Raw genomic sequence first — 26,989 nt, forward strand, 5'->3', positions numbered from 1 at the left:
AGCTAGGGTCTCAGAGAATGTTCCAGGCCTTCTCCAGCAGTCAGGCAGGCAGCCAGCCCAGGAGGGCATCAGTAGCCCTGTGCCTGACACCACCCCAACCTCTCAGATTTCCCTGTGCTTAAGGGACAAAAAGAATGTATACACCTGAAACCCAATCTTTTCTATTTTAGAAAAGATTGTATATATGTATTATACATGTGTGTATGCGTGTGGGTGTTTTGCCTGCATGTATGTCTGCGAACCACTTGTGTGCCTGGTGCCCATGGAGACCAGAAAAGAGCATCATTTCCCATGGGACTAGAATTACGGGCAAGGTTGTGAGCCATCATATGGGTGCCGGGAGCTGAACACAGGTCCTTGGCTTGAACAGCCAGTTCCCTCCAGCCACCCAATCTTAACCGCTTTATAACTGTCATATGCAGCTAAGGTATCATAGTATAAGATACTAACATTGTAACATAAAGGGATACTTTTGTTCACAACACACATTCTGTGTGGGCGTGGGGGGGTTCGAGGGCAATCTCAGGTGGTGTTCCTGAGTGTCATCTGTTGTCTTTCTCAGACAGGGTCTCTTATTGGCCAGGTAGGCCAGGCCAGGGAGCCCAGCCATCCTCCTGGTTCTGCCTCCTCATCACTGAGACTATAACCTCCAGGCTTTGGGTTTGGGGATCAAATGCAGGTCCTCACACTTGTGAGGCAAATGCTTTACCAACTGAGCCATCTCCCTAGCCCATGAGGAATCTTCACATCGCTGGGATAAATGCCGGAGCTGGTGACTGCCACATTGTAAGTTACGTCTGGTTTGAGTTCTGAAAGACACAGCGGCATCCCTGCCTAAGATGATCTGTGTCGTCTAACTCTCTATAACCGTTTCCTCTGCCTTTTTGCTGCCGTTTGGTGTGGTTACCATTCTTCTTAACACCTTTTGATAGCTGTCTATCGATGTCTGAGTGTGGCCCCGATGTGCATTTCTCCAGTGGCTAACAATATTCAGCCTCTCTAGGTGCCGCCTGCTTGTCAGCTGAGTGTATTCACTTCATGCTTCCTTGCTTGTTTGGTTTGGTTTGGTTTTGGTCCATTTTAAAATTGGATTGCTTGGAGTTTAGTTTTACTGTCCCTATGCTAAAAATTCTGCATGTATTCTTGGTAAGTTCTTGGTTGCATATGTGATTTGAAGATGTTTACTTCTATCATGTTGTGTTTTTCTGACCATCTTTAGTAGGATTAGTCACAGAACGGTGCTTTAAATTATCATGAGACCCAATTTATTCATTTTCTTTTTCTTACTAGCTTCATCTAACAAATACTTATTGACTGTGTATAACTTACCAAGATAATGTTGCAGACACTCCATTGTAATGAAAGCTGTGACATGGCTCACTTGAGTGTTGTTCCAGTCAGTGAGAGAATACTTTAAAAGTTAATGCTGTGTAACAAGGGCTAAGTGGGATGCAACAGGCAGAGCTGTGCTCTTGGCTGATGGAAGGTCGTGGATGAAGGTTCAAATTTGCCATTTCTGTGCCAGGAAGTGCCCAAAGCAACATCGTAACATTATTTAAAAATCCACCTTCTCCAGGTTACAAATGGCAATGTTTTATAGCTAACATATGCTAAATTTTGTTATGCACAAAACAATTTCACATTGTACTAATAATTAAAAAAGTTCCAGGGCAGTAGAGAAGGTTACACAGGGTTTTATATTTGGTGAGCCTAGGATTTAGCTAGGTTAAGGGGCGTGTCTCAGTTCACATCCAGTAGGAGATGAGCTCAGACCAGCACTCCAGTCTTGTGATTAATGCTCTTTTAATTCTACCCAGAATCCTCTCAAGACACATCCTTTTGCAGCCAGTACAAACTCATCAATCTTCTAAGAAGTAGACGGTCTGAGTTCTGTTTTAAAAGAAGACGGGATACAGTTCCTTGTGTGTTCAAATGTCAAACCGCTCTTCTTCTTCGTGGAGGAAGAATCCATTAAAACCCATCCAGTGGTCATGATGATGCTGAAAATGGAAAAAAAACCATTCTTCTCTGAGTTATGGTAGGCAAAAGAGGGAACACATCTTTCTTTATATGAACTAATGTTTAGATTGTATTGTGATTATTTATACGTATGTCACATGTATGCAGTTATCCATGGAAGCCAGAAGAGGACGCCAGGTCCCTGGGAGCTGGAGTTATAGACAGTTTTGAGCCACCAGATGTAGGTGTTAGAAACAAAGCTTGGGTGCTCTGCAAGAATAGCTGTGCTCTGACCCTCCAAACCATCTCTCGAGTCTGGCAGCATTTTCCTGGATAGAGGCTCAGGATGGAGTGAGCATGGAGGTCACAGTTTGGAACTTTTGTTTGCCATGATCTTGGACACATCTTCAAGGTGCCAAACCTTTCAGATGATGCACTAAAAAAATCAGTGTTATCTCTGGTAAGGACTGAAAGCAGGCCCTTCCCGGACTGAAGACTTCGAGCGGGGGCAGGGCTCCTTCTGCTTTATGGGTTTCTGCTGTGAAATATTACCTTAATTATGTAAAGACATATTGCTAATGCTGCATTTGTTTAATGATGCTAAAGATGTGTTGCTGTTTCGCCTTGCCTGCCCAACACACCTGAAAGGTCTAATAAAAAGCTGAATGGCCAGTGGCTAGGCAGGAGAGGGCTAGGTGGGGCTGGCGTCAGGCAGAGAGAATAAGTAGTAGGAGGAATCTAGGTTCAAAATAGATAGATAGATGGATGGATGAGAATGAGAGAGAAAGAGAGGGATGTAGAGAGAAGCCTTCCCGCCAGCCTGGTTCCAGAGCTGCATTAGTCCCAAATGAACACACAGAAGACTATATTAATTATGAAGCTGTTGGCCGTTTGCTTGATTTCTTACTGGCTATCTCTGACTTAAGTATTTACTTCATAATTGTTAATCTAAGTATTTCTCTTACCGGAGAAAAGGGTCTGGATTTCTTACCCCTATGACAGCTACATGATGACTCCCTGTGTTTCTCCTTCCCAGAGTCCTCCTCGACTCCTAGTCCCACCTATCTTGCTTCCCTATTGGCCAACAGTGCTTTATTCAACAACCAATAAGAGACAGATTTCAGAATGGCATATCCCATCAGAGGGGGACACTCTGGGCCAGCCAGTCAGCCACCAGACAGCCAGACACAGAAGATATGGGGAAAGTAAAACACACAGAATGAAAGAAAAGTAAAAAGTCCAGAGGCAAAGTGTAGATGAAGAGAAACTGATTAAATCAAGTTATAAGAGGTAGTGGGACAAGCTGGTTGGTGGCACTGTATCACATAATCTTTGAGCCCAGTCCCCATTAGGAAGCAGCCCTCTTAGGCCCATGAGAGAGAGGCCCTTTGACAGTCTACACTCATAAATCTACATTGCAGGGTTAGGCTCCAGCTTCGGAAGCTGTGATCTTCACCAGGTCTAGGTGAAAATGAATCTCTCTGTCACTTCAGGGCATGCACCCAGAGGACTCTATATTCTACCCCAGAGACATTGCTCATCCACACTCCCTGTTGCTCTATCACAACAGAAAGGAAACGGAAGCAGCCCTATCTGTCCACCAGCAAATGCACGCATAACGAAAATGTGGTATGTGAACACCATGGGGCTTAATTCATCAGTGAAGAAAAATGGAATTATGAAGTTGGTGGAAAATGGATGGAACTGGAATATATTATATTAAATCAGGTTAATCCAGGGTCTACATTTGCATCTGCAGACAGCAGGAAGAGAGTGGGAGCCACCGGGCCTGGCTTGAGCATTTGCAACCTCAAATCTCACCCCCAGTGACCTACCCCCAACAAGGCCACACCTATCCCAAGAAGGGCAAATCTGCTAATAGTGCCATTCTGTATGAGCTGGGGGTGGGGGACATTTTCACATTTTCATTCAAACCACCACACCCACCTGCCTGCCTTGGAGTTTGAATGCCCATGAATAAATAAATAAACGTTTAAAAGCGACACCAGTCTTTACAGTGCTCACAGGCTATATTCGTTGAAGAACGACAGATGTTTTAGTTTATTTTTATTTTATGTGTATGAGTGGTTTGCCTGCATGTAGGTCTGTATGCTGTTTTGTTTGTCTGGTGCTTGTGGAGGCCAGAAGGGGGCTGCCGATCCCCTGGAACTGGAGTTACAAACGCTTGTGATTCGACATGTGAGTGCTGGGAATCTCACACTGGCCCTCTGAAGCAGCAGACAGTGCTGTTAGCCTGTGAACCATCTCTCCAGCTCAGCACATGCAGGTTTTGTTGGCTGATATAATTTCCCCAGGAGACGGGCCTCATTCTTGGAAGCTTGTAATCCCAGCCCAGGGAATGGTTTTACCCGTAGTTAGCATAACCAAGATAATCCTCGCGTGGAGTGCCTAGAGGGCCATCTCACAGGCGGCCCTGGAGATTGAGGTTGATCATCACAATCACGAATTACACAGATTTCCCCAGTAAGAGCATGTACTGGCTGGGTTTGGTGGCAGGAGCTGAGACACGGGGAGACAAGGGTGGGAGGGAGACTTGAGAGCTGTTGAATGTTGAATGTGTGGATATTAACCGGGCTTAGCATGATAAATACAGTTAGGATGGATAATAAATAAAACACACACAAAATAAGCTTTCTTTCGTTTTAGCGGTTTAAAAATCCCTTGAGGGAGGAAACTGATTCTTTAGAGGAACCAATGCAATGCCTTACACGCTCTTATTTAATTTTCCACCCTCGCTGCTCTGCAAAGGCGTTTTCCCATTTACACTGCATGCATTTACATAGGACACGGCCTCAGTGCATTGACCTGTGAGATTTAGACCTGGGATTTTGGAATCACCGGTGAAGCACTCTAGAAGCTTTATTCCCATGGAGTCACTGATCCACAAATGGACACTACCCAGGTGTTTTCCCAGCGGAGCTGCTGGAGGCTGAGGCCGTTGGTATCTCCGGGCCCGGGCTTGCTGGGTGTAAACGCGCAGTACAGCCGTAGATTGCACGGCGATCTTAACACCTAGTCATTCTTTAGTGACCAAGGACTGCAGACAACTCCTCACTTGCAGCAGTCGCGGCGGCTGTGGGGGCACGCGCGGGATTAGAACACCCCCCAGAGCCAAGCGCGAAGTAGTGTGTGTTGAATGAATGAGCGTGGCTAGCTAGCATACTAAATTTCCCGGAGAATAACGCAATCCAGACCGGGGTCACAAAGGTGACTTTAAAACACCCTGGGGGCAGTGGAGTGAGAGGAGGCGTTAATGGAGAGCCACTGTCTTTGGTGAGGTTGGAGCCTGCAGATCGCGCTGTTCCCAGGATCAGGCAGGCCCAGGTTGCGGTGACCCATCCCTCAGCAGGCAAGTCTCCAAGGCTGCAAAGCCTGCCTTCCGCTCTAGTGATGACCCCAAGTTAGGTCTAGTGTGTTTGAGGGGGTGCTCACGATCGCGACCCCCCGCACCGCACTGCGCCGCAGCCCGCTGCGCCCCGGGTGCGCGCAGCCCCAGCCCCGCCTCTTCCCCATGAGCCCCGCCCCTCCCGGCGCGTGCCACCCGCGCACCCGGGGAGCTCGCGAGGAACCCGCGGGGTAGGCGGCCGGTGTCCCGGCGCAGGCGCGCTGGTGTCGCCGCCGCTCCCGCCAGCCGCCCCGCACGCGCCCCCGCCCCGCCTCCGCACGCGCCGCCGCCCCGGGCGCCTGTGATTGGCGGTCAGCGGGGCCGGCAGGTGGCGGCGGCCGCAGCGGCTTGGGCTGGCGCTGGCTGGGTGCCTGGAGCGGGCGCCTCCCTCGCCGCCGCGCGCCCTCGTCCTGCCCGCGCTGCCCGGCTCCCGCTGTGGCTGCCGCCCCAGCTCGGGCGCACCAGGGCTCTGCAGCCTCGCGGTCGCGCGCTGGGGGCTGCGGCAGGTGACCCGGGGCCACCGGAGGCGCGGTGGCCCTGAGCCTGGCCGCCATCCATGAGCCTCGCTTCGGACCTGCTCCAGGCCGGCCACCCCGGGTGAGTCCTCAAGCCCTCCCCTCCGCGCCCGCAGCTAGCTGCCATGCTCCCCTGTCACGTTGCGGTAACTTTTGGGGTGGGTGTCTGACGATGTCGCGCGCGCGGTCCCCCGCACCTGGTGCGCGTCCCGGACCAGGGCTGCTGGGCATGCCAGCCTGCCTCTGCGAAGGGGCTGGTGGGGTCTTGAACTTGGCCGGGACAGAGTCAGGTCCGCCCCTTTCCGTGGCTGCCGGGGCGGGAGCTGGCCCCCGCGTTTCCGCGCTGGCCACGTAGCGCTCAGGCTGCGGTGCACCGCGCACCTTGCTAAGGGACTCGCGCACTGGCGGGCGCCTCAAACCACCCGGTGCGCACCCGGCTTCTGGCCAGCACGGGCCACATGACTCATTTTCGACTCCTAATGTTTGTAAAACGGGGCTATTAGGGACTCGCGGAAGGTCACGGCCGGTGCGCAGCGTTAACCCCCAAGGCGGACTGCGTCTGGGCTCACCCCTGACTGCCTGTAGAGGAGAGGTGCGCTGGTGAAGGTACTGGGCGCGGTGTCGCTTTTCATCATGGTCTCTTTCTCAACCTCCTCTCCCCATCAACACACCAGGCTTGGAGAGATCACGAGCCCACCCACAGGGTCTCCACAGAGGTTTTGGGGTAACCTTCTGTGTGAATGTGATATGGCGCGTTTGTGTGGTGGGAGCCCTCGCAAGTGCGGCACCTGAGACACCATCCTCTTCTGGTCACTTAATTGACTGATGTTTCTGCAGAATGCGGAGTCGGGACTCTGCTAAGCGCCGGGCGCTTCCGGTCTCCCAAATAAACCCTGTCCACAAGACCTGTGTCCCAGCCACTCTTTCAAGGCACACACCAGTGAAGGCCGAGGAGAGGAAGCTGGCACGCGGCTCTCTCTAAAGGTCTTTGCACTCTGCTCCTAGAAAATTCCTTGAAATGGACTTCGTTTCTGTCGACCCCACCCCCAGCCCCGTACTATGCATTTTGTTTATTTTTTTGAGGCTTTCCCAGGGAGAGATGAAAGCCTGTCCCAGTTGCTGGCAATGCGATTCAGAGCTTGGAGAGGCTGCTCTCCCATTTTGGGCTGGCCATTACCCTGTTCCCACATGACCTCCAGACACCACGCTGACACTCAGTGACGACGACTCCGCTGCTGTAGTCCTGTAATGATTGATTGACAGGTGTCTTCTGAACCTCGTAGTGTTTATTTATAAGATGGAACAACCCTGTTTTCAGTCGTCCCAAGGCTCTCGGGGTTCCAGGGAAAGTGGGAAGATGTTCTGGGATTGAGGAATCAGGTGGAAGGGAAGATGTTGCAAGGGATCTTTCCGGAGGGGAGGGGTGGTGTGGAAACGAGGCGATTCCAAGGATTTGGCAGCAGCATCAGGAATGTCTCTTTTCTAGAGACATTTGGTTTTGACGAAGCTTTGAAGACTGATTTCCATCTTTACATTTGTGTCCATGGCCTGGATGTGGGCAGCTGTGTCTCCCTAATTACTCCCCCACCTATGGGGAGCCTCTGGGCTAGAAGCTGTGTCTCTGGAGCTGGGGGCCTCTCTGGGGACATAAGGAGGTCTCTCTGTCTCTGTCTCTGTCTGTCTCGTGTGTGTGTGTGTGTGTGTGTGTGTGTGTGTGTCTGGGCACATGTCTGTACAGTCAAGCATGTCTCTGTGGAGATGGTGTGTGTGACAGGATTCTCTTTGAGATCTGGATTTTAATATTTCTGTGCGGAGGGAGGGGTGGGATTTGTTCACTGTTGACAGAGGGAACTGCTATCCACATCTGGTCATTTAAGTTAGCGGTCTCATAGAGCATGTCCTGGGGTGAGGTGGGGTGGGGTGAGGTGAGTGGGGTGTGAAAACGTGACTGTGGCTTTGGTGTTCAGATCAGTTGGACTCTCTTGCCAACAAGTGCCTCTTAGGAGGGCTCTCCTCCTCTCTCCCCCTCCTCCCTGTCCTCCTCTCCTTCCTTCCCCCTCCTCCTCTTCCTCGTCCTCCCCCTCCTCCTACTCCCTCCCTGTTCACCTGCTTAGTTCTCATTGTTTTTGACATGACCTTGTCTGAGTTCAGGTAAAGCAGGATTGTTGATCAGCCCTGGTCAATTTGTTTTTCACATTTTATTAAAGTATAATTGCAAAGTTGTACAGCTCAAATATGTGTATTTGGGGCCCTCAGTATTTGTATATTTGGGAGACGGCTCAGCAGTTAAGAGCACCAGTGCTCTTTCAGAGGACCAAAGTTCGATTCTTGGCACCTGTATGTTGCCTCATAACCAATTGCAACCCCAGTTCCAGGGGATTTGACACTCTATTTCCACCTCTGCAGTCATAGCATATGCACGATACACACATCCACCCAGGCGTGTATACACACAGACATATAAAATAAGTAAATATTTAAAGTGTATGTTTGATGGGTTTTCATAGACTAGCCACACCTGTGTGTCTAGTGTCCACATTAAGAACAAAAAATTTCATTCTCCCTGTAACTCATGCAAGGAGTAGTCCCCAGGGGTAGCTGTTATATTTAGTTTGGTTAGGCAAAGTTCATTTCATTTTTAGCATATGTTTGACTCTCAAGCTAAAATGAGACTTTAAGGGTCTTGTTTTCTCTAGCCTCCCCTTTTAAGACAGTGTCTTATCTGTAGCTCAGGCTTCACGGACCTCTCTACAGTCCCAGCAGTGTGAGCCTCGAATTGCTTAATGTTTTTTTTTTAACTTTTTAATGAATTCAAACCAAGAGTCATTTATCTATAGCAGAAGGCTAGCAAGGAAAGTTTGATCTTAGGATCTGGGTGGAGAAATAAGTTGACATTCCCACCATGCAGGGCTGATCAGTCCCTAGATATAGCAGGCATTGATGAGTGGAGTTCAATTTACTCCCCCGAATTGCTTCTGTGTTGAGTAAATTTGAAGGGTGCACATCTTAAATGGTGTGAGGTGAGTAAAAAACTATGAATGAGCTTATTTTTAATTCCTCAAAGTTGAAAGTTGGATGGGATCAGAAAATGTCAACTGATTTATGGGGCTGTTGCCTCATGGTAGCACCGCGTTGGCTGGAGAACACAGACACCCAGCATCAGGAGCCTTCAGAAAAGGATCCAGGAATAAACCCAGTGCCCAGCATCTCCAGAAAGTTCTTCTACGCAGTGCTCTCTGCTCTCTGGTTGGAAGGCCCCCTTTGGCCAAGTTCACGGGCAGAATCCATCCCAGGGTTCAGTTCAGCGGTTCAGTGCTTGTTTGTGAGTTGGGGCCAGGTGAGCTCTGAGGTAACATTGACTTCTTCAGCCACTTGGGGCTGTGGCGGCACACGTGTGTGTGTGTGTGTGTGTGTGTGTGTGTGTGTGTGTGTGTGTGTGTGTTATCACCCCAAAGGCTTGAGAATTCCCTTACCTGAGGCCAATGGCTCCTTTCACAGAGCTCTTTTTACTGGGGTGAGTTGTAAGGAACGGATGGGTTACTGGGATAAACGCCCTCGGTATCTCACATGGAGAGTTCAAGTCAGGAGGAGGTGAGGGTGCGGTGTCTGGTATGGAGAGGGCTACATGTGTTCTTGCCCATGTCGATGCTCATTGTCCCATTTCCAAGATGCTGCTTGGTGCGTCGTGTTCTTTTGGTGACTATATTAGCTCTCGCTGCTGTGACAAAAATTCCCCTTGAGAGTGATGGAAGGAAGGAGGATTGATTTTTGCTCACAGTCCAAGGATGCAAGTCTGTCATGACTGAGGAGGTATGGTCCCAGGACCATGAACTATGAGGTGGGTGATCTCACATTTTCATCTGCAGTTAAGAGGTAGAGAGGGCCGAATGCTGGTGTTCACCTGTCTTTCTTCTTTCCTTTTATTCATGCTGGGACCTCAGTCCATGGGACAGTACCGCCACATTCAGTTAAACCTCCTAAGAAACACCCTCACAGGCAGGCCCAGAGATGTGTTGCTGGAGGTTTCTGTCCCACCAAATAAACACACAGACACTATATTAATTATAAAACCATTGGCCGATGGCTAGGGCTTCTTATTGGCTAGCTCTCTCTTAATTATTAACCCATAACTATGAATCTATGTATTTCTACACGGCCTTATCTTACCAGAGAATGCCTGGTGCATCCTGTCTTCCCGGTCTCTACATGGTGTCTCCTCGTGGCCTCTCCCTGCCTCCCTTTCCCAGAATTCTCGTTGTCTCCTAGCCCCGCCTATCTTCCTGCCTCTACTCCCCAAACAGTGTTTTATTCATCAACCAATAAGAGAACCACATATACAGAAGGACACCCCCCCATCAGAGGCGTGTCTCCTGTGATTCCAAATGAGGTGGCATTGACACGGTGGTATTTGCCATCACTGAGGAAGGGCAGTGTTTGCATGCTCTGAGGGCTGTCTTTTCCAGGTGGCAGGATGACCTTTCCAGTTTATGGATGTGCCTGACCTTAGAAGTTCGGCGCTCTTTCCAAGTTCACACCTTCTGCGAGTCAGAGTGAGGGTTAAGGGCTGAGTGTGCTCAGCAGCTCCCCCAGAGCGGCCAGAGCTTCGAGTTATTCTGTGTCCTCTTTGGCATCTGGCCTTGACTTAACACGTAGGAGCCGCTTAACTGCAAACACAGGACTGCAAATTAAAAGGTCTCCCGAGGAGTGGGGAGTCCAGACAGGGAAGTGGGAGAACTTGGAGTTAAATTCATGCCACTGGCCGTGTTGGAACCCAGTGTGTGCCCATCAGTGGCTACACCCCCTTTATGCTTAAAGTTGGCAGTCACGGAGGTCTGTCTCACCTGGTCCTATGTTGTCTTTTTTTTTTTTCCCAACCTCTAAAGATGTGTTGATGTTTATTGGCCATTGTAGATTTATTAGTTAGTTTTGATGCTGCAATAAAACACCATTGCCAAAAGCAATATGGGAAAAGGGAGTTTGTTTTGGCTTAAGGTTCCAGGGAGGGAGGCTGGGGGAGGCTTGGCAGTGTGTGGCTGGAGCAGGAAATGATCACATTTCATCACACAGGAAGCCTAGAGAGTGAAAAGGAAGTAGGGCCAGGCTATAACCCACTAAAGCCCGCCCCCCAGTGACCTACTTCCTCCAGCAAGCTTCCACAGCCTTCCCAAACAGCGCCACCTACTGGGGACCAAGTTTTCCCATACTGGAGCCTGTTAACTGCATTGCTCAAGAGTGGATTTGTTGATTCTTAAAAAACAAAAACAAAAACAAAAACAACAAACAGACGTGCATGCAGGTAAAACAAACACCAATGCACATAAAATAAAAATAAATCTTTTTAGCTGGGTGGTGGTGGCGCACACCTTTAATCCCAGCACTTGGGAGGTAGAGGCAGCTGGATCTCTGTGAGTTCAAGGCCAGCCTGGTTTACAAGCCGGGACTGCACAGAGAAGCCCTGTCTCAAAGACAAAAAAAAAAAAAAAAAAAAAGAGAGAGAGAGAGAACCACCCCAAAAACATGTGTGTATGTATGTGTGGGTGGTGTATGTGCGTGTGTGTGCCTGCTCAGGGGAAGCGTGTGCATGGGTGTCAGACCACAGGCAGCCTTGGCGGTGGCCCTCACATTCCACCTTGGTTGAAGCAGAGTGTCTTTGCTGTTTGCGGCTGCTTTCACCTGGCTAGCTGGTATGTGACCTTCCAGGGGTTGTGATCCCTTCGGAGTTGAACGACCCTTTCACAGGGGTCACCCGAAACCATCGGAAAATGCTTACTTTACACTACAATTCATAACAGTAGCAAAAACTGCAGTTACAAAGTAGCAACAGAAATAATTTTATGGCCTGGCTCACACCGCACAAGGAAGTATATATTAAAGTGTGGCTGCGTTAGGACGGTTGAGGGCTGGGGGCTTCTCATTTCCACTACTTGACTCACTGCAGGACACAGGGGCTTACAGGTGTTCACTGCTGGGCCTTTTTTGTGAGGGCTCTGGGGATTTGAGCTTAGGTCCTCATAATTCACATTTAATCCAGCCTTCTTTGGTCTGCCTGGGTTCAAATATTACCCATTGATGGACAGTAAGAGATCTCTACCATTTGCAGTAAACGCCCTTGATAAATCTGTGGTCTCATATGAGCGTCTAATCTGTATTCCCTGCCCAGACAGTAGGATGCCCTTTGCCGGCCTCTCTCTCTGATGCTCTGTCCAGTGGGGTCTGCAGATTCCTGTCTCTGGCCTTTGGGCCACTCCCTTTCCACTACGCCATGCCATTGGCTGCTCTCGTTTCTCCTGTCTTCAGCTGTGGCTCTTCCAGCTTTGATTCGTCTGATCGGCACAGAGCGACTGCCCTTGCTGCTGGGACACCTCTCGCTCCCTGAAGATCATCTTACTTCTTTCCTGCCCCCTGGCACTCCTCTCCCCTGGGTCTTTCACCTCTGAATCGTGCGTCCTAGTTCACTGGCTCTCAGACTCTCCTTTTGGGCACTGCTCAGACTAGTAATGGTAATTTAATAATAACAGGCTGAAGATGGTGATGATAATGGAATGCTTTGTCCGTCGTCATCCGTCATCTGAGACTTTAGAGGCGCGGTCGGTCTTCCTATAAAGATCCCTCCCCCAGCTGATCCTACGCGTCCGACTGTACCGGAATTGGCTCAAACACTTTCCGCCCTAAGACACAGCCTCTGTGGGACTCTATTAGTCTCACAGGAAAAGCCTGGCTCTGCTGAGACTTCTGTCTCGGGAAGATTTTATGTTCTGCATTTAGACTCATCTGACGTTTATATTTCCGTGTCGTCGGAGGCAGAGGTCTGATGGCTTTCCGTAATGAAAACCATCTATCTTGTTATCTTGGAATGAGTAATTTGTTATTTTCTCATTTGTCTGTGGCTGTCGCAGCCAGATACTGATTTTGGTTCGATTTTCTTTTGGATCTGTCTCTTGACTCTGTTCTGTCACATTCATCTTGCGACTCCTGGGTTAACACCATTTGACTTAATTACCAGAACCTTGGAATAAATCATCCTGTCCCAGACTTTTTCTTCAAAACTTTCATATCCACTCTCCAGACCCTTTAGACTTGAACATGAGTTTTAGTTTCTTCGGGTAGGTCTAACAAAAGCCTCTTTTAGATGGTAATGAAGCTGTGTGCCTTTCTTCCCGAAGCTCCGGGACTTGTATCGGATGCTTTAGAGTTGTTCATACCATTTTCAAATTAATATCCTTATGGAAGTGTAAGTCACATGCTGCATAACTCGCTCAACATTTATAATTCTGAGTCCTGAGTAAACCCAGGGTGTGCAGTGGGCAGCCCGGCTTAACACCATCAGGACATCTGTGTTGGTTTCATTGGAAATCATATGCCCGTTGGTAGTCATTCCCGTGCCCATTCCCTCCCTGTGTGCAGTTCCAGTCTCCATACATACACATTTGCCCATCCTTGGCAGCCCCTGTGCTTGGGATCGTCCCACAATGCAGGAAGTGGAATCTTGTGCCTGGCATCTTCTAGCTAGTAACGTTTTTCAGGTTTTCTGTGTGTCAGGATCAGGATCATGGCTTCCTTCCTTTGTGTTGGTGTGTTCCGTCCTGTGTGCCCACCGCGTTTTCTTCAGCTGTCCCCAGTCTCGCAGGCTTTATCGTTCTTTCCGGGGGGGGGGCTCTTTGTGCAGCTAGTTACATTCGTTAGTTTGTTATTGCCCGTGAATAGTTACAACAGTCGGTTTGCGCCTTAGTTGTCTTTCTTGTGCGATGACAAAAATGCCTGACCAAAGCAACCTAAGAAAGGAAACATACTTCGAATCATGGTTTCGGGGGTGGGGAGACAGTCTGTCCTGACGACAGGAGTTGAAGTGGCTGGTCGCAGTGCGCGCACAGTCAGGATGCAGCGGGAATGAATGTCGCTGGGGATGGGGAGACAGTCTGTCCTGGTCGCAGTGCGCGCAGTCAGGATGCAGCAGGAATGAATGTCGCTGCTAGCTCGCCTTTCCTTTCTGTTCATTAGGGTTCCCACGTGGGGTTGCTGCTGCCCACATTCAGAGTGGCTCCCCCATCGCAATCAACAGAATCAAGAGCTCCCCCACAGACACCCCAGATATATTCACTCTTGGTGGTGCTGAGTCCGGTCAAGTTGACAGTGGGGACTAACCACCACGTGCTGGTTTTGCTTATTTTCTTTTCCCTTAGCATCTTGGTTGGTTTACGGATTTTTCTGGGTATTTTTCTAGAAAGCAAACACACCACAAATAATGTTGGTATTGATTCTTTTTTGATTTACAGTTATTTATGGCATTTTGCACCTCTAGCATAATGGAGCAACAGTATTGATAGCCCACCTCCAGGTCTGCAGTCCCGTCTTTCATCCACAGAGATGTGTTCAGAGATCTGCAGAGACTGAGGAGACAGCTTCAGAGCGGAGCCTTAACATGCTAAGAAGGTTTATGCCTCCCGGTAGCATTTGATTTTGTTTTAAAAGTTATATTTTTGTTTAATTTTACCAGGTTCCTTTCTTACATATTTCTTAGTCTCCTAAACTTGAGTTAGACTTAATATTAATTCATTTTGGTATCGGTCAGGGTTGTTTCCTAGGCTGGGAAGCTGGAAGCTAGGTTTCTGTGGGGGGGAAGCTAGGGAATGTAGTCCTTGCTTGCATCCCGTCTGGCCAGGTTAGTTGCGACTACAGAGCTTGATCCGTGTGAGCAGGTGCCTCAAAACTCTAAGTCTGTCTTAGGCCACCACCATGTCCAGCTGCACCTCACTGTCTCTCCAGGCTCGAGGAGACGTGGCAGGTGCTGTTTCAATTCTTCTTACATAAGTGAGGTTCCATTGTTTTGTTTCCTTTGAAAAACAAGTTACGGACAAGTATTAGCTACTTCTCTTTACTGTGTCCAAGCGCCTATTTGGGCGTATGGTTCCAGAGGGTTAAGAGTCCGTCACCATGACTGATGAAGCATGGCAGCGGGCAGGCATGGCGGCTGGGGCAGCAATGTGAGAGCTCACATCTTGAACCACAAGCGTGAAGCAGAGAGAGTGAACTGAAATGACACGTGTCTTCCGACTCCCAAAGCTTCCCTTTGGTGGCACACTTCCTCCAGCAAGGCCTGAAGTCCCCCAGACAGTGCCACCAACTAAAGACCTAGTGCTCAAAAAAAAAAAAAAGAGCCCATGGGGACATTGTCATTCAAACCACCCACACTAATCATGAGGAGTTTTGATTACTGGGCTGATACACAGCACGGCCTCAGCCTCGGTGGTGTATCTCCTTCTCGAACAGCCAGTTAGAACAATCAGAGTGGCCCTCCTAACTACATGGTCCCATGGGAGGTCCTCCCACCCCCCCAGGTCTCCGTGCCTCCCAGCTAGAAATGTTCCCTTCCATAGCTCCTGCTGCCATCTCCATACTTGCTGCTTTTCGTTGGCTTCCTCTCTGCTTGGGACACTGATGGAGTGCAGCATCCATCGCCCCCCCCCCCACATGTCCGCTGAAAGGAGGAATTCAGATGCAGGCTCTTTCCATGCCACTAGGGGGGCTCTGCCCGTGCCGCCTCCCATTCCCAGCCTAGGGCCCTTCCTCTGCTCTTCTTGTGCGCACGAAAGCATAGATTCTTTTTATTTGCCAAAGGATGAGATTTTACCTTTGTCTTTCCTACTGTATCATTCTGTTTATTAATCTCTGGTCTCACTTTGCTCTTTCTGGAGTCCTTCCCTCTAATTCTTTCCTCTTGAGACAGAGTCTTTCTGTGTAGCCCAGGCTGGCTGTGAATTCATGGTAATCCTGCCTCCTAAGGACTGACGCCCAGCTGGCCTTTTAAAATCCCCTCAGATGGCAGAAGCATCGACTTGTCCAGCCTCCCTTTTATCTTGCATCCAGAACTATATGTTTCTAACTATTGTGTTAGCAACGTTTGCATCCGTACAGTTTGGCCTGCGATACCTTTTGTTTCACTGCGATTTCTTCTTCTTTGGCTCATGCCTTAGAATTTGTTTTAGCATAGAGCTTTAATTTTTATTTTTGCTTTAGTGCGCAGAGAATGAGTCTACAGGAGTTCAGGTTCTTTTAAGACCCGTTGATATTTGTTGGATGGCCATTTTAAAATAAGACGTCTTGTTATCCTGAAAAGGCAGTCATTGGCTGTAGAGATGCCTGTTTGTCTGCCAGCTCACACCAGTCCCCCGTGTCACTCAAAGGCCCCGTGTCACTCAAAGGCCCCGTGTCTTACCGGCGCTTTGCAGTCTGATTAGTCAGTCATGGAGGCATCTACGGAGGCCGTTTGTCAGTTTCACCTTGGTTTTTTTTTTTCTCAGCTTAGCTTTGCATATTTCTTTTTTCTGACTCTCATTAGTTCTTTGAGGGTTTCCTACTACGTGCTTTGGCTCTGCTCACCCCTCCCCCAGCTCCTCCCGGGGGCCACCTTCCTTTCCCTACCTGCCCAACTTCGAGTCCTCTTTTTAGACACTTTGTGTGTTCTCTTAAAAGCCATCAAGTTGGTTTTGTGCTACCCTGTACTCTTGGGTGTGTGGTCCATCCACTGAAGCAGGGGCGGCCCTCCAGGGACCACACCCTTAGAGAAAACTAACCGTCTCAGCATCTCAGCTGCAGGGAGCTCCTTGGCTGGTGGTGGCACTTCATGCCCACATCCCGTCTCCTCGCTGGGGTTTCGTCTGGCCTGCACTTGCACAGGTCCTGCGTGCTGTCAAGCTACCGTAGGTTCATAGGTGTAGCCGCCCCACTGTGGCCAGAAAACACGGCTTCCTTGTTGGGATCTTACCTCCCCTGGCTCTCACAGTCCTTCTGCCCTCTCCTGCTCAGTGAGCCCTTTGGACCAGGCGGTGTGGTGCACTCAAAGCCATGTGCTAAGTGAGCTTTAGTTTAGTATGCATGTAGCCCTCTTAGTCTCTAATGATGTGTTTGTTTCAGTGTCGGCATTTGATGAGGCAGAATTTTTCTTGCCTTAGCATTTTCTTGACTCGTCTTTTTCTCTTACTTTTACCGTCCAGAGCTCTGAATGTTTTTAACTCACTTGTGAAACCATTTGGAGGTATCAGTAAAACACGAAGTCGTTTTTTGTTTATCCCCAACCTACAAGTTTTCATGTGAGCTGTGTCTGCTTACTAATGTATTTGGTTTCATCTCAAGACCTTTAGTTTGCTCCCTTGGGTGTCCCAGTCCCCACATACAGTGACCACCATTCCCCCGCCCCCGACTCCCCCCCCCCCTCCCCGATTTGTGAGGTTATATCCTAGGACGGACCTGCCATGGTGCTTGAAGGCAACTCTGTGGAGGAAAGGGTTATTTTGGTTCATGATTGGAGATACAGAGTAACCTGACGGGATCACAGGAGCAGGAGGCTCCTGGTTACATTGTACCTGCTGTCTGGAAGCAGAGGATGATCAACCCAGAGGGTGCATCAACTGGGCGGACAGGCTTGGGCAGCTCCCCCCTTCCAGTTCTGCCACCCCAAAACTCCAGATGCCAGAGGTGGGCCTGCAGGATGTAGCGTTTGCCCCGATGGGCTTTGGGCTTGATCTTCTCTTGCTGCTCTCTCCTTACCTCCTTTCTGAATGGCTCTGTTAGCTCTGAGCCCCTGTACAGTAGAAGTCTCTTATTTGTGCTTTTGATATTAGAGGCGTCATGATGTAGAGTTCTTCTTGAGTCTCAGAATGATGTAGAGTTCTTCTTGAGTCTCAGAAGGGACTTTGGACTTTGAAACAATGTTGGCCCTGTTAAAACTTGGGGACTCCTGCAGATGGATTCAATGAATTTGTGTTGTGAGATAGCCAGGAGCCCTGGAGATCAGGAAAGGAATGTTACGATTCCCAGTGACGTGTTTGGGTGTTCATTTGTGATGGTTTAACCTTCATTGGCAATTTGACTGGATTCTAGATCATCTAGACACACCTTTGGGTGTGTCCGTGAGAGTGGGCGTGTCCATGAGAGTATTTACAGAAAGGTCCAACTGAGCAGGAAGACCCACCCTGGATGTGGGCAGCACCATCCCATGGGCTGGGGTCCTGGGCTGAATAAAAAGGAGAAAGTAGGTTGAGCACCAGTGTTAATGTCTCTCTGCTTCTTGATTGTGGCTACAAAGTGACCAGCCACCTCATGCTGCACTTGCCATGACGACCGTGCCTGGCAGACTGCCTCCTCAAACTGTGAGCCAAAATGAACGGAGCCTCGTTTTCTTTTCTTTCTGAAATCAGGCATCTTCATCATAGCAATGAGAAAAACTAATCCACTCGCATATGCTGAGTGTCCCCCAGCTTCCTGTAGTGTTGCCACACAGTGGCGGCTACCTGTCCTTGCACCCTTAGTCACTCCTCTTGTACTTTAGGTCACTGGGGGGGGGGGTCACGTGAGCACAGGCACCCCGGGGATCTGCAGCGGCTGGGATCTGAGACAGCTAAGGAGTGACTCACTGGATTGTGGAGCCTGTGGACAAAAGAATGATTCATGCCTCAGGTGGGGTGGAGTGGGACGGTGCGAGACTTCATCATGTCACTTAGAATGGCATGCGATTTCAAGTTATGAATTGCTTTTTTTCCTGGAATTTTCCACTTACTGTTCCCAGACTGTGGCTGACCACAGGTAACTGCAGCCATGGAAAGTGAAGCCTCAGGCCAGAAGAACCTGCTCTCCAGCTGATTTTTTTCTTTTATTGGTTTTCCTCTCTCTCTCCAGGTCCTATGTGGTCTCTTTGTACTCGGAAGGTTTATACTCCCTTTCTGTCCCCTGGCTTTCAACGCAGTGACTTTAGCATCCAGACTTAGCCTTGAATCATCCGAACTGAACCAAAGTCATCTCTGTCTCCAGCACCTCAAGGAATTCAAGGCCTCCTATTCAATTTGTACATCAGTGTTTTCTATTTTAGGTCAGACTTAACCTTTCCATGTGTGTATAAGACTCTTAATCTTTTCATTGTGTATAATTTATGATAACATTATTCTATCATCTTCCAACTTCACTGTCCACTTTCTTTGAAATAGGGTCCCTCCTTGGCCTGGAGCTCAGAAGTCAGGTGAGGCTGGCTGGCCAGTGATCCCCAGGGGTCCTCCTGTCTCCAGTTCCCCATACTGGGATAATAAGCACACACTACCACTTTTATGTGGGCTTGGGGTGGTCACACTCAGGACCTCACGCCTGCAAGCGTCTCACACCCCAGCCATCTCCCTTTGTGTTACAATTTGTCTCTTCCAGCTGATTTAATAATGCCTTTGATGTTCTGAGTCTCAGGGCACATTCGGAAATGGCTTTGCTTCTTATTCGGGTCACTTAGGACTCTCCATGCAGGTGAGGGGCTCGAGCTGATGTCTACTCAATGATCTGGAGGCCTCTCAGCTTTGTCTCCTTGAATATTGCTCTCTGTTCTTTCCTGTCCCCTCCTGCACCTCGGACATATCTAGGAACTTCTTCCTGTACCACCTACGACCTTTAACCTCCCTCTGACAATTTACTTCCTTGTCTCACTTACATGCATTGACCTCTTTGTTTTTCCTCTTGCAGCCCTCATGGCGTTAGTAGTTACACCCACTTGGGTCAGTGAACTCTAAGCCTGGCTTTCTGTTTTTGTTTTTTTGAGATAGGATTCCATGTCACCCAGGCTACCTGTGGATGGATTACAGATGCGTGATGCCATGACTGGCTTCTAGATCATTCTTTCTTTCTTTCTTTAATTATTTCTCTCTCTCTCTCTCTCTCTCTCTCTCTCTCTCTCTCTCTCTCTCTCTCTCTCTCTCTCTCTCTCTCTCTCTGTGTGTGTGTGTGTGTGTGAATGAATTCAGATGCCAAATTGCAGGGGTGTGTCTCCTTCCATGATCTGAATCCTAAGGATCAAACTCAGCTTATCAGGTTTGGTGTCAAGAAAATCTAACCACAGAGCCATCTCGCTGGCCCCAAACCTATATTTCTAGACCAGACTTCTCTCTCGGCTCCCCAAGTACCTTACCCAGTGTCTCCTCTGACTGCACAACTTTTTGAATCTAAGCTCTTGATTTCTGATTTTTCTCCAAAACCTGTTGTAATTGTTTCTTTGGTCTCAGTCAATATAAAAATTATTTTCTTCATAAGAAATACATTTATTTTTCTTTGGAACTTCAGAAACAAGCATTTCCCCTCCTTGTTCTAAACTAATGTTTGTAATCTAGTGTGTGTTTTCCAAGCATTAATTGTCATCAGAATTACTTGGTTTGTATCCAGACTTCATAAAATACACAGCAGAGAAAGTACAGCTATAGATCATATTTTCAAACACACACACACACACACATACACACACACACACATTTTCTAATAGCCGAACTGAGTGGTTTTTTTTATTAAGTTAATTATAACCTAAAAAGTCCAGTTCAGTAGTGTTAACTACTTTCATACATGGTCACCTGTGCCTGGTGACAGCCACACTACTTAGTGCTGGTGGGACTACTCCTGTGGGAATGTAGTGGTCAGGTTTTGAGTCTCTTTTATATGTGAAGAATCGCTAATCCAAGATTAATTTTCTTCTGCTGAGTTAAAGGAAGACGTTTGACTTGATTTGCAGAGCTTACGGTGGTCTATTGATCAGAGCAAGAAAAACATTTCTTCAGATACTTGTTTCTGTAAATATCAAAGTCGGGGAATGTGGAGTTGAGAACAATCCCAGAAGGTCTGTGTGCCCAACCCTAACCCAGGCAGGAAGGTTTATGTCCCCACTAACCCAGACAGGTCTGTGTCCACCCCTTCCTTCATTCCTTCTCCCTTGTGGGTGCCTGGCTTTGCTTTATTTATTCTTGCAAAGTCATTGCAGCTCTTCCTCTGTGGGAAGGAGCCCTCAGTGACATCCCGACATGGCTGAAACCAGCAGACAGACGTTTTCTTCACCTGACCCATCTCCTCCTGCACACAGCGGCCGTTCAAAGGGATTCACAGCAGACGTCAGAGGTTTCGTCCCTCTTGGTGAAACCTGGGTGGCCCACTGGATTGCCCGTCAGACCTGGAGGCAGGGCTACTTCACCCTTTCTGATAAGCTATTCCCAAGTGGGTCTCAAAATTAAGACCCGTGTCTTGAGGGGTGGGACGACACAGTATTTAAGGCTGGCGTCCGATGAGCAGAGTCAGGAGAACTTGAAGAAAACCCCACCACCACACACTGCAGTCTGGAGAAATCAGGGCTCATTACGCCCCTTTCTCAAGTGGAAGCTGACAGAAGAACTTTAGTCAGCAGCAGTTCGTTTTATTTTGTAACAATTGGTAAGGTAGTTTGGGATTCGGTGTTGAAGCGTATAACTAATTTTGGCAGAGATCTGTGTTCTGAACCAGCCTGTAACACAATAGAGATGGCTTAGCCGTGGGAACATGAACACGGTCTCTTTTGACTGACAGGTGGATGAGCCCCTTACTTGTTTCCCTGCAGACAGGGCCCTGAAGATGGCTCAGGAGCCCCCTGTTCTTGACCTTTGACCTAGTTAGTTTACTTCTAGCCAAAGGGAAAATAAGACCTGGATGGGACAAACACTTTAGGTTCAGCTTGATCTGAGCGCTCTGTCAAATAGCAAAAAGTTGGATTCAACCCCAATCCACAGCGCTAGGAGTGGGTGGGGCGGGGTCCCCCAAAATGTGTACTAGACAAAGGGTGACCGAGCAGGTGGGAGAGATGCTTCTGGGTGGGCCTGCCCACGTGGACCGTGCCCTTTATCGAGAAATGGCGTAGCAGACAACACCAGCTACAAAGAGCAGGAGGAGGAACATGAAACGCTCCACGGCATCCTGGACAGCACGTAACGCCTTCAGGTCTTCCTACATGGGGTTACTCTGGGGGTTACAAGGAACCTTAAAGCTGAAGGAACACATTCAGAAAGGAGCAAACTCAAAAGGAGGCCAGAGAGCTGGCTTTAGTGACCTGGAGAGGGTGGCTGTCCCCAGCTGGATCCGTGGCTGAGGCTCCAGAAGAAAGATGGCTGCCGAAGGTGGCCTGGCTTGCCGGATGGAAGTCCTCGCTGCGGGTGCTGCCCCCTCCTGCCTCTGTCTGTGCTTAACTCCCAGCTCCTTGTAGTCTGGCCCAGCTCTGGGCACCAGTTATTCCAGCAGTGTGCGGGGAGTTTGGAATCCACAGACGGTGGCTGATTCTGTGCGCCAGCTTACTTAGATCGCGGTATACAGTTTGGTTTTTGGGAAAAAAAAAGTGAGGAAAGCTTGAAATAAATACCCAGTCGACATTACTCAGTATAAAACAACCATCCTGACCCCTCTTTCAGGAGCAGCTCCTCTGGTTAGGTGATGCTGAGGTCCCTGTAATCCTGACAGTAGGACTCTGCAACAAGCTTTAATTACTCTCGAAATGGTGAGTTTTAATTAAAAAGCCCGTCTCCAAAGCCCCTGCCGATGGAAGATGCATCTCTAAAGTGTAGCTGCGCGTGGGAGGCCGGCGGTGGGCCAGGCTGCCGTGAAAGGTCATTAAACAGTCTCCCTCCTGCCAGGTTCTGACTTGTGAGTTCTTCTTCTGTTGCCTGAAAGCTGGTCTGCGTTTGTTTTTCTTATCTACCTAAAAATCTGTTATCTGGGCTCCAGTCTCTTCATGCTGCTACTGTGTATGTTTGAATATGACTCAGTCAGAAGGGCCCGCCCGAGTGCACATTTTATTGTTAGCTCTTACGTTGGAAATCTCTTGTTTTCTTTAATGAAAACTGGCTCAGTCCAAACACTTATCTAGATTTCTAGTGTATTCAGGATTTAAAAAAAGAAAAGAGATAAAGAAAAATAAACTGTTTTTGTTTTGTTGTTGTTGTTTTAATTCAAGCCTTATGGCAACCAGAGACACCACAACCTAAAAAGAGATGGGGGTCACCGAGATTTATAATGGGTTTTATAACGGTTGAACCAAACTTATGGGTAGGTTATACTACCAACTCACTGGGTGATAACGGTTCATTGGGGAAATAGCAGAATTCCAGGGTACCGACCCACGACCAGACTTCCTTTTGCTTTGAAGTGGGTGCCCTGGAGATGGGGAGATGCCTCAGTCAGTAAAATGCTTGCCCAGCACCCAGGCCAGGTGGCTCATAACTGCCAGTAACTCTAGTTCCAGGGGATCTGACCCTGGCTTCTGGTTTCTGCCGGCACCTATACACAGGTTTACACAATGATCTGCTTTTCTTTGTCTTTATTGAAGAATATAGTTGGGGCCATTTTCCTTCCTGTTTAGGTATCAACAATGTCTCTCGGTTTCAAAGTTTTATACTGAGTTTTAGGGACTTTTGAGGCACTTCAATTTCAATCGATCTTACGCGGTATGGAGGAGTTGGCATTGTCTTAGTCATGGCATTCAGGCCGGACTTGGTGACCTTTGCATGAGTTATTTTTGATAGACTGCTCTCTAACTGGTCAGTCCTCACACAAATTCCATCAGAACAGAAGCGACTGAGTGAAGACTGGGACTGGAGGGACTTCTGGGCTGGGGGAACAGTCTCGAGGCTGGGGGGGGCTCCTGGGCTGTGGGAATGGTCACAAGAATTCAGGGGACTCCTGGGATGGGGGGGCCAAATGCCACCACACTCGTCCTGAGGACAGTCTCCCTGAGACACCCTGTCCATTGCAAAGCACCCGCCACATGCAATGTACATTTGGTAGTCACCCATTCCAGAAGGAACAGATTTTAAAAAATCTCCTAGAGCAAAATTTGTGCTAGATTTAAATGACGCATTTAACTTAGATTATTTAATTTCATGCAATATGGGAAACCTTCCCGAAGCCACAGAACAATTCTGCAACATGCAGATCAAAATATGCAATCCTGTGTGGATATTTTGAAAATGTTTATTTTGAGATGTCTGAAACAGCACGGGTCACAAGGATCGGCAGGAGTTAAGGGGTGACCCTGGCTCTGCCTGCTCTGGGCAAAGCTTCATCCTTCTCTCCTAACCTGCAATCCTAGTTCATCAACTATCTGCCTGGGTACCCTCATTGTCCCTCCAATTCCAGCTCAGTAGAAGCTGGGATCTCCCTGGACACTCTCATCTCTCGCACTCCCTCCTCTTCTCTGCCCTTCTCTCGTCCCATCCCCTGGGGGCGCTGTGCTGTTCAGTCAGCAGCGACAGACCCCACAGACCCCACACAGTAGACTCTATTGAGTAGAGGGAATGATGCTTTCCCTAGTCCAGCCAGCCAAGTGTTACTCTCATCCAAAACCACAGATCAGTTAAGAGATACAATTATCCATAACAGGTCCACCCTTGACTCATACTCCATCTTGAAACCCTATGAATCTCCAAATAAAGAAAAAAACTACAAAACGAGGTCATTTTTGTGCCAGCATCACAAAGCACGGTCCTTCAGACAGCTGGAAATCACTCTGCACAAAATGACACAATGTCCTGTGTTTAGAGACTCTGCTGTGGGGTTGATATGCACATTTAAGGTTTATTGATTTCAGTCTTTATGTATTTGACTGTTTCCTGTGCATGTATATATGCATATGCACCGTGTGTGTGTGCCTGGTGGCCTCAAAGGCCAGAGGAAGGTATTGGACCCCCTAGAACTGGAATTATAGGTACTACCTGGGTGCTGGGAACTAAACTCAGGCCCTCCTCAAGGGGAGTGGGTAAGTGCTCCTAACCACCGTGCTCTCTCCAGCCCCTAAAACGTCTACATTTTATGTTGTGTGATAAGGGGAGAAGAGAGTGAAGAGCTTTAAATGCAGTCAGCGCAAAGGCTGATCCGGGGAAGCCGCCAGCCTTCCACGTACGCCCTGTGTGTAACCACATGTGGCATAGGAGTCTTGTCTGTTGAGCTGTCCCGGCCTGTGTACTGTGTGCCGGCTTCTGAACCCTTATGATTCCAGCCTGTTCTTCGGGGAATGCCTGATGGTTCTTTATTTCCAGTCCTTCTGGACCCCACTCATGGGGTACTGTGCTAAACTCTGTGACTACAACCCCCCCCCCCACACCCCGGAGTTCCCATGATAGGAACCCAAGCTCTCCGGGGCTAGAGAGCATTTAAGAGCACTGGCTGCTCTTCCAGAGGACCCAAGTTTAGCTCCCAGCCCTGAGAACGTTCTATAACTGTGTGGTCACGGGCGGGACTGTTTGCAAGGGTTGTAAGCATTAGGAACTGTGACCATGTTGGAGGAAGTTTGTCTCTGGGGGTGGACTTTGAAGTTCCAAAAGCCCAGGGCAGGCCCAGTCTCTCTCTCATTCTCTCTGCCTATGGATCAGGATGTAGCTCTCAGCTACTTCTCCAGTCCCTGCCTGCCGCCATGCTCCCAGCCATGATGATTATGGACTACACCTCTGACACTGTAAGCCAGCCCCCAATTAAATGCTTTGACTTATAAGAGTTGTTTGTGGTCGTGGTGTCTCTTCACAGCAACAGAACAATGACAAAGACCGTAACTCTAGTCCTAACAATGACAAAGACCGTAACTCTAGTCCTGGGGATCCAACATCCTCACTGGGACTGCACACACGTGGCACACACACTTTAATAGAGGCAAAACACTCGTACACATAAAATAAGAATAAGTAAATCTTTAAAATCCAAGTTCTGCAAGCTGTTGTTGGCCTGTAATTGAGGTCTTTACATATAAATGGATGCTTCTAAGTTAATCATTTGTTCCTTCTTGAGAGTACGCGCTCTTTTCTTGTCTGCTATTAGTGATCTTAATTCTTTCTGTTTAGGGAAAAAAATGGGATTGTGAGTTTTAGCTGACTGTTTGATGACAAAATTCAGAATTGGAGCTGTCTGAATTAGTGAGGTTTTACTGTGTTTTTAACAATGTTTTGTTCTCTAGCCTAATTAATTATGTGGTCTCATTCTAAATATAGTTAGGTACAAGCTCTTATATGAGTACATATTTTATTACAGACAGAAGAAATGGCCCAGGCATTTATATAGTAGAGGAAGCAAAGGCCTTCACTAATTATCCAGTTGAAATAGAAAGGGACATTTCTGGCCCAATGCAGAGCTGTGTTTTTTAGTGGTTTTCTGTGCAGGGGTTGGGTAGGAAGGCATCTGAGGCACAGGAGGCAGATGAGACGAAGATGGAAGAGGCTCCAATATCCAGAGAGTCAGGAAACGGGGCGGGGCGGGGGCGTGCCGCAGACATAGCTCTATTGTCAATTATGGGCAGTGGGGGGTACTGCATGGATACAGGGTGGGGGTGGCGTGCCGCAGACATAGCTCTATTGTCAACTATCACAGAAACAGACTGTGCTCTCATAGGGCACGCTGCTTTTTGTTTTCTTTCTAAGAGCAGCCATCACCCTTAAAGACAGAAAAATGACATCAAGATTTAGTATAAACTTTGTGTGATGCACATGTGTGTCTGTAAATGTGTAAATGTTTGATCTGTACACCTGCTTTATATACCAATGTGGTGACATATGGTTTTTGATCCAGTAAAGCTTGCCCGAAGATCAGCGAAGCAAAGCGGCCAAGCCACCAGAGAGCTCTCACCTCTACCAATGCTCAGACGATAGGGGCGATCCTGTCCTCAGACTGTGTCCCCAGACTGCACTGCCCTCCACCAAATCTCAGATTCACGGGGACTGCACTGAGCTCTTTATATTCACTCTAGTGCTGGGATTAAAGGTGTGAGCTCTGTTTCTCTTTTAGACTGATTCACTCTCATGTAGCTCAGGGTGGTCTTGAACTCACAGAGATCCATCTGCCTCTGTCTCCTGAGTCCTGGGATTAAGGGTGTGTGCCACCACTGCCCAGCTTCTATGACTGTGGCTAGCTTTGCATTCTGATCTCCAGGCAAGCTTTATTAGATCATAAACAATACATCACCACAATTGGAGCAATGCAGTCTGGAGATATAATCTGAGGTTCCGTGGATCGCCCCTTCAGTCTGAGCGTTGGCAGAGGAGAGAGCTCTCTGGATTCTTTGCTTCTGAGATCTTCAGGCAAGCTTTACTGATGGTAACAATGTATCACCTCATACCTTCACGTAAATATGTCTCACTTGAACAGGAGTTGAAAGTGGGTGAAGTTTAAGTAGCCCTAATATTTGGTTCATAAGCAGGAGGATTCAAGTTTAAACCCCAGGAACCCAAATAAAATCCTGGTGCAGCAGCACATGTCTCTAACCCCAGGGCTCCATCTGCTCTACAGTGAGATGGGAGTCACAGATAGGGGACTCTCTGGG

At 48.4% G+C, this 26,989-nt stretch overlaps 1 protein-coding gene and 1 long non-coding RNA gene across 4 annotated transcripts in view; both read left to right on the forward strand.

The window, feature by feature from the left end:
• The first annotated feature begins 884 nt into the window (after positions 1 to 884).
• Positions 885 to 3,962, forward strand: LOC121137550. Its single transcript, XR_005874831.1, has 2 exons — positions 885 to 2,038; positions 3,530 to 3,962. It is a non-coding gene; the product is annotated as an uncharacterized LOC121137550 (long non-coding RNA).
• A 1,798-nt stretch (positions 3,963 to 5,760) lies between these two features.
• LOC101823936 (myosin VIIA and Rab interacting protein) overlaps positions 5,761 to 26,989 on the forward strand; it is a 184,773-nt gene continuing 163,544 nt past the window's right edge. Inside the window, exon 1 of one of the 3 annotated variants that reach the window (XM_040739615.1) lies at positions 5,761 to 5,962. The gene's annotated coding sequence lies outside the window, so the exon portion shown is untranslated. Of the gene's footprint in view, positions 5,963 to 6,463; positions 6,487 to 26,989 lie in introns of those variants that run through there. The other 2 variants (XM_021234204.2, XM_040739616.1) reach the window with 2 other exon arrangements.

The sequence above is a fragment of the Mesocricetus auratus genome, unplaced genomic scaffold (genome assembly GCF_017639785.1).
Source record: "Mesocricetus auratus isolate SY011 unplaced genomic scaffold, BCM_Maur_2.0 Super-Scaffold_100691, whole genome shotgun sequence".
NCBI classification, from domain to species: Eukaryota; Metazoa; Chordata; class Mammalia; order Rodentia; family Cricetidae; genus Mesocricetus; species Mesocricetus auratus.